The sequence below is a fragment of the Leuciscus leuciscus genome (assembly GCF_965113295.1).
Source record: "Leuciscus leuciscus genome assembly, chromosome: 5".
In the NCBI taxonomy this organism is placed as follows: domain Eukaryota; kingdom Metazoa; phylum Chordata; class Actinopteri; order Cypriniformes; family Leuciscidae; genus Leuciscus; species Leuciscus leuciscus.
Window position 1 is genome coordinate 23,949,138 of NC_138729.1, and position 15,244 is coordinate 23,964,381.

The 15,244-nt window shown below is 37.0% G+C and overlaps 1 protein-coding gene across 1 annotated transcript in view; it reads right to left on the reverse strand.

Annotated features, from left to right (window-relative positions):
* The window catches only part of dapk1 (death-associated protein kinase 1), a 68,194-nt gene that overhangs the window by 41,496 nt on the left and 11,454 nt on the right, over nt 1-15,244 (reverse strand). The window lies entirely within an intron of this gene.

The following is a 15,244-nucleotide window of genomic DNA, read 5'->3' on the forward strand; positions in this document are numbered from 1 at the left end:
AACGAGAGACAGTACATTTGCATTTTATCTCTGGGGTTTGAAATGTTCAGAGAAAGCAGAGATCCTTGCTGTGTAGGGGTGTAACGATACCCTTATGTCACGATTTGATATATATTACGATACTGAACTCACGATACGATATTATTGCGATACTTCAAGACATATGGGAAAAGGTTGACAAAAATGTACTGCTGATTAAAAATGTTCAATTTGGTTTTACATTGTGGGTGTACATGAATAGGCTTGGACTTAGTGCAGGTAACCCAATGCACAATGGTAACACCAGAATAAAAATATTGATGATTCTGAAGCTAAAAATACAGAATTATTTCAGACGAACATACTCTGTCACTGACTATTATTTAAAATAATGTAGGCCACTTTTTACAGGTAACATAAGACTTTTGGCATTTTCAGGACCCACAAATATTCCCCCATTGCATTATTATACATTATATTCAACATTATATAGTAGTTTAATGTAGTACTGACACTAAAACTATGTAAACTTGAATTTTTTCTCACACAGAAATGTTCATTTTGGGTGAATTATATACAATACATATGGTCACTATCCACGATACATATTGATGCATTTTCGTATTGCGATATATGCGACACGATATATTGTTACACCCCTATCGCTGTGTAATCTTAAAGGAATAGTTCACCCAAAAATGAAAATGGTGTCGTCATTTACTTGCTTTCACTTTTTTACACACATGACTTCTATGCAACAATTTTTTTTTTTTTTTTTGAAGAATATCCTGGCCACTTCTTTCTACATATTTAAGTGAATAAAGACTGTCAAGCTTTAAAATGACCAAAAAGTATCATACAATTAGTCCATATGATTATATTCCAAGTCATATATTCTGAAGCCATATCTAAAAGCCATTCTTTTACTCTGTAAAAGAAACACACCTCAATTTCAATCATTTTTCAATGATATAATATTCATCTTCTCCAGTGTGCTTTTAAATAGGTAGTTCACCCAAAAAAATAATTATTTACTCACCCTCATGTCATTCCATTCCAAACCCATAAGACTTCTGTATCACTTCAAAACAAAAATAACTATGACTGAGTAACTCAAATACAATGAACACAAATTACTATTTTACATACAGGAAATTGATACTTCTCTCATAAACTAGTGTAGAACTAGTACAGATGACTACATGGTCACTAAAAATTTCTTAAATTTCAGCCTGTTCCTCAAATAAAGCCATTTCATGGCTTCAGAAAACTGAAAGTCATAAGGTTCACTTTTATGATACTTTTATGGTGCTTTTTTGTGATTCTGATGACTTCTGATGATCGTCCCATTATGCTGAAGTGTTCTAGGGAACAAAGCTTTTTTTTTGTACACTAATCTTTTAATTAAGCAACCAGCTCTGCTTAAAAAAAAAAAAAAAAAAAAAAAACACCTTTCATTGCTTGCATATAGTAAATGTTATTGTTATTTTTTTGTTGACTATTATACTAAACAATAAACAAATAATATTGTATAGGCCTGGGCACATTTCAAGAGCTGAATTAAAAAGAACAGAAAATCAGAAAGTCATGCCTCATGGTTTTGACAGCGTTACGTTTAGCATTCAGGCATGTCTAAACGCTTTTGTCAGCGACACTCCTCAGTGAGAGGAGGGCATGGGTCTTCAGCTGTGCCAGTTTCTATAGCAGTGCTGGGGGCTGGGCAGTGGGAGAGGAGGGGGTCGTGTCGGCTAGAAAGAGGCCTGCGGAGCACAACAGTCCACAGCAAACATCGTCACACATAGCCCGGCAACCGGACTACAATAGACACGGCATGTTTTTCTCTTATACAAGTTAGGCCTTTCCCAAAGTCCTTTTCAGAGCTGTTTCTGACAGCTCTGAATGGGAGATGGGGCAAATGTGCGCATCAAGATGTCAGTGTAGCTTGTGATCATGAAATCTGGAGCACCATGGTGATGAAGAGCCACGGCAATCACAGCAGACATTAAAGAGCTTGCCCAGAGGAAGCACTCTTTAGAGTGGGCACAAGATGGGCACAAGATGGGCACAAGATACAAGCCCCCATTATCAAGGCTGAAGCTGAGCTGGCATTCATCTAGTGTCTGGAGTGTTGTAAGTTACTCAGGCTTTGTCTTGTAGTGATATGAGTTTGGTTAAACTATTGAAGTTTGGCCTGAATGTGGTTGAAATGTGTTGAATTTCAGAGTGAATTTTTTTTAAAGTAAATCCACCACCATTTTGTTCAGGGTATATGAAACTTCACTATGAAAAGATGGATATCTCTGAATATAAAAAAAAAACAAGAATGTCAATGAATTGTATATAATAGATCCAATCAAGTTGGAATCCACATCAGCGTTAATTGCAGTTACTGGACCTTGCCTTTTAGCCTATAAGAGTCAAAACATTTACCACAGTCATGGAAAATGCTACTACAGTACATCACATGACCCCTTTTACATTGGGACATTCACAACTTCTTAGAGGGCTGATTACTTCTGTATAAGATAAAGAAAGCAGTGTCAGATTAAAATCCAGATTAAGTTGTCCAGATTCATAACCAGAATTACAACCTAGGATTTGCATCACATATGAGAAAGAATGAAGCACAAACATTGAGGTCAATGACAGATTATAAAACTGATCCACAATAATTAATAATTGCTCATAGTGTATGAAGAAAGTACCTTGAGGGAGTTTGTAAATCAGAAGGTAAATCCAACATGCAGATGCAAGACCTGAAGTAGCATTGAAAGCGAAGGGCTGTGTTTGAGGAAAGACACAAACCCCCTGGTTCTTAACAGTAGAACTTTCCCAATAGTATTTTCCCAAGTAGCAAGCTTGCATAGAAATGGTGTCATTCAGTCATACAATAGTTATTGTGTGAGGAGCAGACTGAAATGTAAGTCATTATTCACTGATAATCTTCTCCTCCAGTGAACTGTTAATACAAGAATATACTTTGATCTGAGCAAATCTATTTATTTATTTATTCCATGTTTGGAGCTTAACCATGAACAATTGTTGTAAGGAAAAAAAACTTGAATGGAGATTATTTAACATAAATAATCATTGGTTTCACAGAAGTAAGAAAGTCATATGGGCTCCCGTCATTGATAATGATAAAATAATGTCTTCATTTTTGGCTGAATAATTCATAAATATGAAAATGTACGAATATGAAAAATTATAAAAATTATATACCAAACAGCCGTAATCACTTGGACAGCTTTGGTGAAGTGATTGTGAAACATTATCTTAACAATACAGCTAGAATACACACCATCTATATCAATATCAATTCTTTATCAATTATCAATTTAATCTTATTTTTCTGTCACAAGACAGATATTATACAGATGCCAAGAGCAAAGACATAATAAAAGTATAATAAGAATAAATCAGAAACATTGTCAAATGGTCAAAATATGATTTTAACAATCAAAAGGACAGGGGGTGAAATTGAATGATATAACTCTGTAGTGCAACTGGCTGTTCTGAGGCAGCGCTCCATGACCAGGTTATGAATAAGCCTAAATGTCAACAACAACCCATTCAGTAGAAAATCCCACTCTATAATTATTCCCATAGGATCCTAAAGAGAGACCCCGTGCTTTAAGTGCAAGTTACACTCCCGCTCAACCTCAATGAGGCAAAATAGCCTATCATTAATAATGACTTAATTTGCATGTTTATACCTAAAGGACACATAAAAAATTATGTAAACAAAGCGGGCCAGCAAACTTAGCTTTTACTCCCAGTCACTCTATTGCGAGGGATCATGTTGTTCTTTGTTACTTCTTTGGAAAGAGGCTTCCAACTTTTTCAGTGAAACTTGAGCCAGGTTGTGGAGGAGGGCTAGAGGGAGGGATGTGAACAGCCTCTGTTTCCCTTTTGCGTCCTGTTTTCTTGTGTACCTATCGCAGTCCGGGCCTGCCTGAAAAGATCTTTAGGCCAGGAGAGCCAAAAAACAGAGATTTGCATTTCTCAACACAAATGAGTAAGAATGCTGATTTGGAAAACCACATTTGCAGAATGTGTGTTTTTGAATCAGCACCACATTTATGATTACAGGGCACTCGTCCCGTCCGTGCAACCCCTTATTGTGAGGATCACTGTTTTTTTTGTTGATTTGCCTCAATCCCCACGCATGAGAAGCACATGAGTTTTCTCCAGTAGGTTACCTCTCAGTTAGGTCCTTCAGGGTGTCGGGGATGGGTCTAAGTCGCAACAGCTAGCTACTGGGGTGCGCCTCAGAGCTCAGTGCTTGGACCACTTCTCTTCTCCATCTACATGTCATCACTAGGATCTGTCATTCAGAAACATGGTCTTTCCTATCACTGCTATGCCGAAGACACACAACTCTACCTCTTATTCCAGCCAGATGATTAGACAGTAGCTGCTCGCATCTCGGACTGCCTGACAGACATTTCTTGCTGGATGAACCACCTTCAACTCAACCTTGCGAAGACAGAGCTGCTTGTGGTCTCGGCCAACCCAACACTTTATCACAACTTCTCCATTCAGCTAGGTTTGTCATCCAGAACTCCATCCAGGACAGCCAGGAACCTTGGAGTTGTGATTGATGATCAGTTAAACTTCACAGACTACATTGCTAACTGCCTGGTCCTGCAGATTTGCATTATACAACATTAGGAGGATCAGGCCCTTCCTATCAGAGCATGCTACTCCTCCTTGTCCAAGCTCTTGTTCTATCCAGACTGGACTATTGTAATGCTCTCTCGGCAGGCCTTCCAGCATGCACTGTCAAACCTCTCTAAATGATCCAAAATGCTGCAGAACGAGTGGTCTTTAACAAGCCGAAGAGAGCGCACATCACACCTCTCTTCATAAAATTACACTGGTTGCCAATTGCCAATCGCATCAAATTCAAGGCCCTGATTATTGCCTACTGAACAACCACTGGCTAAGCACCTCTATACCTAAACTCATTACTTTAGACCTACGTGCCAACCAGAAGCTTGTGTTCTGCAAATGAACGGCGCCTTGTGGTACCATCCCAGAGAGGCACAAAATCACTTTCACAGACCTTTACCTAGCCTGTTCCAAGCTGAATGACCTGCCTATCTCAACCTGATCTGCTAAATCTTTAGCCATTTTAAAGAAACTACTGAAAATGCATAATTTTTGTCAACTCTTGACCCATTAATACACTTACTATTCTATATCTATATACAGTATATATAAAAACTTGCTACGTGCACTAGGGCTGCCCTCGACTAAACATTTTTCTATTAGACTATTAGTCGTTCATTTAAGCTATAATTTTTAACTATGACAAAACGTCGAATACAATTTTTGGTCGCCTTCTAGTCGACTAACGATTAGTTGACTATAAGGGGGCAGCCCTAACATTGTTGGTTTGATTGCTTCTATTGCTCTCCTGATTTGTAAGTCGCTTTGGATAAAAGCATCTGCTAAATGATTAAATATAAATGTAAATATAAGTTTTCATAGCTTCATTACACTATTTTCATTACAGTGCTTTTCCTCAAAAATGTATTTGTCTTTTTTTCCCCTGCAACAATACATAAAAAAATAAATAAAATAAAAAGTATACCTAAACACATTATACATTAATTTAATATAATGCATATTTATATAAATTTAATTCCAAGTAATTTAATTCCAGAATGTTCATGTTGAGTTCATGGCTGTATGACTCAAGCCCTCCCCAACTCACACAAGTACAGGGGCGTATTCCCACAGGGGAGGACTTTGTTTGCAGGTGCTTTAGTCTTTCATGCAGCCTGCTATCTTCCGAATACTCAATTATGGATAATTATGAGCTTTTTGAACACAAGCGTGTGTCAAAAGCAATTTTGGATTACAGTGAAATCAGACTCTTGCCCAGTAACATTTTGTACGAAACGCAGAATAACAAGGTGCGCAAATAAGATCAGAGGCGTTTCTGTCAGATGGGAAGCCTTTGTCATGACAGGTTGAGAATGAGCATGAACGAGCAAATATAAAAGGATGGCAGGTAAGAAACTCTGAAAAAATGAGAGCTCCTTCACTAAGTGGTTGCTTCCTAATGAAAACACAATGCCAGGTGCACTCAGTGCCATTAGAGTAACACACACGGACAGTCCTTACCAGCCGCCACTGCTCTGGATGAATATTTAAGTGGGTTAGCGTGGTCTGAATACAGATTCCTTGTGCCTGACTCATTCTTCAGGCAGGATTTGGATGTAATTGTCGAAACCTCCAGCATCAGCCTGACCTGGTGTCATGGCAAACATCACCTATATGACAACGAAGACGTAATGAACAAGGGCGAATAATGAAGAGGGGCCTGATCAAATGCCACTGTCTTCAGAGCTTGTTCCTTTTTGGGGGGGTTTCACTATTATACATGAGTTTTTCTTCCATTTGATGCATTTTCTTCCAAATGACCCTCCCTCCTGTGTGCGGTTGAACAGTCCAGGTTGGCATTAGGATTCAGAGCACCTTTGTTGTGCTGCACAGCCATTATGCAGCATTTTATCCACTGAGATACACAGAAAGCCTCATATTATTGTTCTATTGCAAATTCATACTAAAGTCACAAATAAACCACAAAAAGACAAATCTGCATGTTTAAACCCAAAGCCCACTAAATCTGTGTCTATAAATAAAACACAAAAATAGCAAACATTATCAGACACGATGAGAGATACATTCACACTGCAGCATAAAAATGCTTCTAGTCATATTTGGAGTATTTAAAGGGATAGTTAATCCAAAAATAACAATTATGTCACTGTTTATTCCCCCTCATCATTACCAACTTAAATGACATTCTTCTGTGCAACAAAAGAAGATATAATGCAACATTCAAGCTGCTCTTTTCCATTCAATGACAGTGAATGGTGACAACGAATGTCAAGCAAGATTTTCAGTGAATAACAACTCCGGCTTAAGAAAATTTGGAATAGTTTCAGGATTAATTTCATAGTGTTTATTCGTTTTTATTTATTTATTTTTGGAGGAGCTTGACAGCCCCTGGTACCCATCCACTATCATTCTATGAAAGAAAACAGCTTGGACATTATTTAAAATATCTTCTTTTGTGTTCCACAGAAAAGAAAAGTAAGTCATAACAGTTTGGAATGGCATTTGGGTGAGTAAATGATTTCATTATTGTGAGAATTATCCCTGTGATATAAACTGGGGTAGAAACAATTTTGATTCAGAAACTGCTAGTAAATTTCACAAACAATTACAAAGATTTAGCAAGTAACAGATTGAATAAAACATGAAACTCAAATAGTATGTTCCTGCTCAAGTAATATTTGTTTTATTTACAACTTTGAAAAAAAACAAAACAAAAAAACAATGTAGTTATGTTCATTTGTTCATACAAAGTGATTGACCTCTTCTATAATCTATAACCCAGTCAGTGTTTTTCAGTGTTGACAGAATTCCAGGGTACCATGACATCATGTCTAATGGTGTAGAACAAATTCAAGTGAGCTCTTAGATAACCGTGCAATTAACCATGAGATCATTTATAAATTAAATATACTTGTTACAGCTGTCCATCAGATGCCAGTTTTCACCAACTGTCAAACCCAATGATTGTAGGATGTCATAAGCAACAATAAATATCTAAACTGCCTTCTGAAATCAACCAGACAAATGCATCTAACTACCGAAAAGATGTTATGCATTGAATTCACACCTGCCATGTTGCCTTCTTACCTCCATACAGTCTACGAAGGCATTATTTCATAGCTTTTGGACACATAGTAAAGTGTCCAGTGACTCTACTGTTAAATTCTATGACTGTAACTGATCAAAGATCTCTACTACGAGACCTCAAAAGATCCACCCTCCTGCTGTTCTGAGATCAGGCTCAACGAAGCAATATGAGGAAAACGCAGCTGGAGGGCAGAATCCTCCTGTAATCCACATCCAAAAGAGTGATGGGCTCATCAAAACACTTTAATACCAGATAAAATGTCAGCGTACCGCAAACAGTGACCTTTGAACCAATTACTCAGCCTCGTCGGTGACTGCTGACTCCTCTGCGTGTGCCAAAGAGAAACACTAGACCGAGCCACTTTACAAAGGGAACGGCAATTAATTGTCCATCTTATTTAAAGCCATGTGAAATGCAGAAGCACACGACAGTAAAACCTAAACACTGCATAAAATGCATTTGGTTTTGAATGACTGTAGATTATTGCTCAGAAAAGTGCACAATGAGACAGCTGTCAACACTTTTTAAAATGCACAGTATAGACATGGTCGATTACGAAGGACACCTACCAATTTTGCACGCTAGCTTGCTCATTTGAGCGGGAAATTGAAAAAGGCAAAGGAGAACAAGGAAGCAGAAAAGAAAAGAGAAATTCAAGAAACATTTCATCCCTTTCATTTTCAGAGTACAAACCACATATTGATATAATACAGCAGTCTATGAACCAGACGAGTACGGTATTCCTCTTAAAACCAGCAGACCACTGACCTTGGAACAGAACAAAGATGTACAATTCAAAAGAGAGATCTGTGATGCGTACTGGACAGAAAAAAATATATTTAACCTTGACGATAACGTTTTTATTTCCCTAGTGAGCTGTTGGTTTTTTCCAGCTTTGGTTTCATTCCCTACGGTCTCACCTCAAGGAGTCACTGTCAGGCGGCTCAGGGAATGTTTGCGCTCCCATCTGCTTTTACAGTGTTTACACTGTGGAAACGAGATGCATTTTCACCTGGTGCCAAACTAACGTCATGCAAGCTTAGAATAGCAGCAGTGAGATGAAAGTGGTCTCAAAGGCCTCCATCCACATGCGTGAGGGGAAAACCCAACCAAAGGTTTCAACTCAGGTGGGATTCGACAACCAATTACAAGAAACTCTTTATTTAAAATAATAACTGCAACATACAATTTTCAGTGTTAATTGCACTTGCACTTGTAAATAATATAACCATATTGGTTAATAAAATATACAAATATAATATATAACTTAAAAAGTTACTTTAACACTAGAAGTGCCAGAATTCCATAACTACTAGAACTGCCGCGAGCGGTCATTTTGACCATATAGAGCAAACTCTATATCTTTAATGATACATACCCAATTGAGAGATTAATGCATTTATTGTATTAGGATATATTTTAAAAACAAAACAACACCAAACTGTACATTTAAACAAGTTTAATTATACATTTATAAATAATATCTGTAGATGTCCTGAACAAAATAACGGAGTAGCCTATGTTTTCATGTTTCCACTGTTCGATCGCGCCCGCCGACACACACACACACACACACACACACACACACACACACACACACACACCATATTACAGCATTGCAGTCTTGACATTGCAGCCTGTTCATTATAGCCATAATAAAATAGTCAACCTAACATATAAAAATTCCACTGCTCTGTTTATATAGTCAGTATAGCCTCGTACAATTCGTACCATTTTGCACGTGTGAAGAGGATGATTTTTTCCGTCGATACTGGAACGTGAGTGAAGTACAAAGCCTATAATAAAGTAGTTTAGTTTAAAATAGTTTACCATCCAAATACATCGCAAATGTTGAAACATTTTGATTCTAATTCGAGAATTACGTGAGCCTAACGCCGCTTACTTTCACTTTCGCTTATAAAGTATTTCATTTTGGCTTGTTTAGTTATTTTTTCATTCTTGTTCTGTTCTGAATATCATTACATTTAAATTATTTGTTGTTGAATATGTTTTGTGTATTTTTACCACATTTTATTGTTGTGTATATTGGTATAGCCTATAATAATACCGCGAAATTCAGTGCGGTCAATATGACCGTCTATGGCCGAAATAGGTAAATATGTTCATTTGTTTTTTTGCCTTATGTGCAATTTATATGAAAAACATTTTAAATGAAAATACAGACACTTTTAGGAAAAGTCAGGTACCGGCAGGATTTTATTTATTTTTTCAACAAAGTTATTGCAGATATAAAATTCAAAACGGTCAAAATGACCGCCATGGCACTTCTAGTGTTGTAGAAGGGTCAATCAAATAAGTAAAAAAAAAAAGATCAGGTTTAAAAGACATGCACTTCTTATTAGTGTATTCCTTGTAATCATGTTGGTTTCTTATGGTTTTGAAAAAACGTTCAATAAAAGTTTGGTTTGTAATTTAAAGACTAAAAATGTCATGTGGAGTATCCATCAAGTAAAAAGTAGTATCCCTTAAATTTTCTTACACCTTGAATACATTTGAGTTTACATATAATATTATTTAATTCATTCATTAGTCATAGAAAGGTTGAATAATAAGATTTTCTTCTTGGAATTTTTTTCTTATGCTTGGGACACTAGAGGATTTTCAAATCTTAACAGATTTATTAAAACCGTGGGCCACAGGCATTAGGACAGTTTCAATACTCCGATACTCTGAATGCACACACTAGTTGATTTGGCCAGACTATGAGACCACACACCTGCCGAACAAAAATACAGAAAAATAACATGGGTGAAATATTGGCTCAATCCTCCACTTTCGTGACATGTTTGTGGCTGCTATGTGGCTCTCATTGGCTATTGTGGGGTATCCCATCAGAGGCAGCCCAATCAAGAGTCAATTTGGGATCGGTAAGATTTTGGACAAAAGGTCAGTTGCGACAAGCCTAAAATAGGGCCAAGCTCCCCTGATCATTGCGGGGATGCAAATTGGGCCCAAAATTGGGCTTAAAATCTTCAAGTGTGTGGCCAGCATTAATTATGCTTTTTTCCTTCATTATGATATTATAAAAATCAAATATATCAAAAATGCATCAAAATGAATTTTAATATCGAAATTACAAACATGCTCATCACTGAAGATTTCTATTCAAGTCAAGTATGTATGAATTGAATTTAAGTATTTCTGAATAAATTAATAGATAAAAAAAAAATCGGTTGGATGTGGTTTTGAGTAGATGAAAGAAAAGCAAAAAAACAGACAACATTTATACTAGTGTACATTTCAGATTGGCCTCTGCCTCGTCTGATAATACCTACTCTGTATAATCATGTCGACTGGGTTTCGACCCCTGCAAGCTTTATGACAAAGCAGCTTTTGTGCCGGCCCACCATTGGCTCGTCAGGCTGTTCAGTGGGGTGCCTGACTGGTTAGCACAACACCGGCCCCCAGATTGCTTTCAACAACCCCCATATTATTACACCCAAAGAGCCCAGCGATAAGAGTGGCTCATAATCTAAGCCGGTCTGATCCATAAATAATTCTGAATTCTGAAAGCACTACGGTATCAGGATTATCATACATTTTATCCCACCGTTTATTGAAAGCCTTGCACTTCTGAACTTTTGAGCAAGGGAGACACACCTGGGAATATGGCGCTGTTTCAGTTACCCTCATTTCCTCTCACTTCCTCGTGTCTCCAGTCCAAGCTGTTCTTATGCGAGACTTAGAAAACAAAGTTGCCTCCTGGCAGCAGACAGCCAGCGTTCCAGCCAAACATCTACTTTTTGAACCATCATAAAGGGATGGAGTGTAACTTGGCGTGCTTCAGATGGTGGGGCACAGCATTAGTCGTGCTGGATAGCTGGGGCTTAATTAATTACAAGAGCTGTACAGAGAGTAGATTGAGCATGGAGTCGGCTACTAAGGTGAAAACAGCATGAAATTAACAAATGATGAAGGCCTTGAGCCATAACAGGCTGCCAGTGATTTGTCAATATCAAACAAGGCCAATGAGCTCACTTGTGCACCATACAAAACGACTCACATTCGATTCCAATAGAGTTTGCCACTAGCATGCTGCTAAGCTAACAACATAATAGGGGCTCTTTAAATTAGGGATGCACCAAAATGAAAATTCTGGGCCGAAACCAAAAATTCAGGATGCACTTGGCAGAAAACCGAAACCAAAAATAAATAATAAATCTTTCAATCTTTCAACATACCTTCTGTTGTTCACCCATGTTTATTTTGTGATGTAGTAAAGAGAAGACGACATTTATTGTTTGAATTTCATAATAAATTGACAAAATCGTAAAGTTGAGACTTTGCTTCATTTAAAAGTAACAAAGCACAAAGCTTTTTGTGATTACTGGACAGCAGGCGCACCACAAATGTTTAGTGAAGTTTAGTGTAGCACAGATTAAAAGATGTATGATACCATATCATTCATTACTGATTAAAGTTGAGAAATGAATATTGTCAATCCAGAGCTAGTGTCCACACAGCTGACATGTTTAACTGTTATAGCTTATGTTGTTTGCATGAAATAGACGCTGAACACAGTCAAAACATGCCATCGGATCACTGATTTTCATGGATCACGGATCACTGTTTCGGTCACTGATTGTGGTCCCTCCAAAACCATTTGGGCCCAAAACCGAAAATAGCTGTTTTGGACAAAAGTAGCCAAAATTTCAGTGCATTCCTACTTTAAATATGGCTCGTCAGTCATTTTTATAAAAGGTCAAAAGTAAAAACTCATCCTAGAGAACTGCAGTCTGAATTTTGACCAGAGTGCAAGTTTCTGTTTATTCTAGTCATAGTACAGCTACTTGTTTTTGCAAGTGTGTATATCATATAATACACACTTATATAATTATCAAAAATATGGAGTCAGTAAAGAAAAGAGTTCTCTTATGCTCACAAAGACTACACTTATTTGATCAATAATTTTTTTTTTTTTTTTTTATGTATTCCTATGATGGCAAAGCTCAATTTTCAGCATCATTACTCCAGTCTTCAGTCACATGGTCCTGCAGAAATCATTCTAATATGCTGATTTGCTGCTCAAGAAACATTTACTATTATTATCAATGTTTCTTTCATGGTTATGTTTAGTTTCGTTCAGTTTCTGTCATGTCTGTATTAGTTCTCGTTTATTTCTATGGCAACTTATTTGTTGTTCATCATGTACAGATGTTCGTGATTTAGTTCCTCATTTCTGTGTTTAAAAATCCTCCGTTTTGTTTATTCTGTTGCCAGTTCACGTCAATGCTGAGTTTGGTGGTGCTTCCCTTCTGTTAATAAAGCCTGTTTACCTTCATCATGTTCCTGCATACACCACGCTTTGCCAGAGTGTGACAGTTAGCCTTGCTGCTTTCTATTTTGTGGAAACTTTGATAGATTGATTTTTCAGGAGTCTATAATGAATAGAAATTAAAATAAATAAATAAACACTGTTTGTAACATTATTAATGTCTCAACTCTCACTTTTGATCAATTTGTCCATATACATCTGGACAGTTTTTTTCTTGAGCTGCGAGTCGGCATTTTCAACCCTGAACGTCAACAAATCAAGTTTGTTCTGTCCTTATAAATGATTATCTGCTCAAATATATGTCAGCTGTACTGGTTCCAATTGTGCAAGGGTTCGAAAACTTCAAGAAAGAGGATATGCAAATTTTTTCGTTTAGTTTTAAAGGGAAAGAGGAAGTTTTTTTTTTTTTTTATCTGTTCAGTATGAAGGTTGATATTTTCAAATGTATGAGCTTTCCCAGCTCAAAAGACAGCATTGCTGATTACCACCAACCAGATCAGATCACTAGTGAACATGGAACATCTTACAGTATGTGTGAATGTGCTGTTCACATTCAAATAAGCTTACAGTGTGTCTTAGTCATAAGCCAAGTAGTGATTCCTAAAGAAATGACCTACCAATCTGGGTTATCTGGTTTAAAAAAAAAAAAAAAAAAGCAACAGTGCCATTGCAACTCTCAATACCTTTGGTCTTAACAGATTAATCAGCATTATCATCATAGAAGTGCAAAATGAACCCTTTTAGAAATGCTGACTACACACATACAAACTGGTTGGGTATACCACTGCACATGCTGTCAGATCAATAAAGTGGTTTTAACACAGCATGAAGATCACAGGCAATCTGCCAGTTTTCCAGGAACCAAAAGCACTTTTGCTGTCGATAAGTTACATTTAACAAATCGCTTTTATCGTTGCTCACTCAATGTTTCAATCTCAACTTTTGAGTTAAGAAACACATTTGGATTGAAAATTACATTTGGAAGACAAAATTGGACAAAAACATTTACTTTATGTGCTGAAAATGAACTTTAGCATAATCAGTTATACAAACATAATGAATTTGAACTGATGATGAAAGAATGTAAAAAAAAAAAAAAACTTTTTAAAAGCTTCAGGCTTTGCAATACCATATTTAAAATTCCTTACATCAACAAATATAAAATCTAACTGAAAAGCAAATGGTGGGTTTGTAATGCAATGCTGAATGTGCTCAGTATAGTCAGTATTGGTGAACTGAGTTCTGTTTGGGTCATAGAATAGTCTGTTGGAAGGAATCTGGCAGAGTCTGAACTGACTTTTCTAGCCCGCTGATCCGGTCCAAGTGTAATTAAATAAGCCTTGATAGTGTCATCCCACGCAATTAAATGTGAACTGGGATTTGAAGAGTTTTTAGACTACAACACAGACACATTACACAAAAAAATCAGCCTACTTTCCCAATATTTCTCAGCACAGAGTGAAAACATCTGACCAGAAGTATCAGCTATCAAAGCTTTGGCTACTCATATATGCCTAATGGCAACAGTGGGCACATATCTATATCTTAACACAAGAAATTTGCCCGTTTAGAGGTACATAATTTTAAATGATATGTATACGTGAGTCATATACTGGTTCATTAGTGAAAAACGAATGTGGGTGGACAGTTCAGAGAGAAAAGAGCCCACTAATCTTTAGCGCCCAAACTGCACACGTTATGCAATAACTCTCAGTGCCATAGTGCCACACAGGAGTAACCAAGGAAACAGAGCTGTGGTTGGAGTAGAGCTGACACACTCTGAGGTTTGAGCTGAGGATATTAGGGCTTTAGAGGAAGATTGTCTGGGTTTGTGTGTGTGAACAATCAGCAGGAGCTGATAAGCAATCCTTCCTCAGAGACAGGTAACACTTAGACTGATGTGTGCTTGCCAGGTCACACTCAGCATGAAACTTTTACTGCTAAACATCCACTCTAAAATGTACACAAAAGCCACAAGCTCACATTACATCATGTTTTTTTTAACCAATCATTTTAACTATTTGACTATTTTGACTAGTTCTTCAATAAAAACAAACAAACATTGGTGTTCAATGTCTACACTGGAAACACAGTTTTATCATCTCAGAATATTCATGAACACAAACCAATCAGCTCAGCTTCAGCAACAGGGGAAAATGTATTGAAAATAAAATTCTAGTTTATTTTGAGCTAAAATCCTTTGGTGTATATTGATTTTTATTTTATATATTTATGAAAAAACTGTT